General features: G+C 43.3%; 1 pseudogene; it reads left to right on the top strand.

Annotated features, from left to right (window-relative positions):
* Nucleotides 1–213: 213 nt before the first annotated feature.
* LOC112911576 (adenylate kinase isoenzyme 6-like) lies at nucleotides 214–728 on the top strand (annotated as a pseudogene).
* The last annotated feature ends 385 nt before the right edge of the window (nucleotides 729–1113 follow it).

The following is a 1113-nucleotide window of genomic DNA, read 5'->3' as shown; positions in this document are numbered from 1 at the left end:
ATCACCTGCGAATGTGCTAGAAATGCGGACCCTCAGGCTTCACCCAGACCCACTGACTCAGAATCTACATCCTCAGGTGATCCCTTCAAGAAGAACCACTCTCAAGAGAGGTGATGGTCCCTGGACTAAGTTGGGGTCGGTGGGGAGGCTAAGAAGTGATCAGATTCAGGATATATTTTAAAGGTAGAGCTGGGAGCCAGTGCGTCGAGGACCATGTTGCTTCTGAACATCCTGTTCACCGGTACCCCGGGGGTTGGAAAAACCACACTAGGGCAAAGAACATGCATCGAGATCAGGACTGAAATACATTAATGTGGGTGATTTAGCTCAAGAAAGGCAATTATGGCTTCAATGAAGAGTATGATTGCCCCAATTTAGATGAAGGCAGAGTAGTTGATGAATTAGAAAACCAAATGAGTGAAGGTGGGGTTATTGTTGATTATCATGGTTGTGATTTCTTCCCGGAACGCTGGTTCCATATAGTTTTTGTGCTGCAAGCAGATAACAGTGTATCGTACAAAAGACTCGAAACAAGGGGTTATAATGAGAAGAAACCAAAAGACAATATTCAGTGTGAAATTTTTCAAGTTCTTTATGAGGAAGCATTAGCATCTTACAAAGAAGAGATAGTACATCAGTTGCCCAGCAATAAACCAGGAGATCTAGAAGATAACATCAGTCAGATACTGAAGTGGATTGAGCAGTGGGTCCAGGATCATAGCTCCTGACCTATAAGACCAGCTACTTTACGACCACGCTTGTCATATCTCTGCCATATTGAATAAATTGTTCAGTTATCAGTAAAACTTTATTAAAATTGTGCTGCGGGACTACTAAAAAAAATAAAATAAAGGTAGAGCTGACAATGTTTGCTAATAATTTGGGTGTGGGGGTGTCTGACAAAAGAATCAAAGGATCTCACCCCTAGGTCAAAAGCCTATTTCAGCCTAAACCACTAGGTGAATGGAGGCATCAGTTATTTACTCAAGATGGAGAAGGCCTGGAGGGAAGGCCCATGGCAAGGAGGGGGACACCTGAGTTGTGTCTTGACTGTGATACGTTTGAGACGCCCTCTAGACTTTCAAGTGGTGCCATTGGCTCTACAGATTCAGA

The sequence above is a fragment of the Vulpes vulpes genome, chromosome 11, assembly GCF_048418805.1.
Source record: "Vulpes vulpes isolate BD-2025 chromosome 11, VulVul3, whole genome shotgun sequence".
NCBI classification, from domain to species: Eukaryota; Metazoa; Chordata; class Mammalia; order Carnivora; family Canidae; genus Vulpes; species Vulpes vulpes.
Note: the sequence above shows the minus strand (reverse complement) of the source record. Positions and strands in the feature narration are given on the sequence as shown.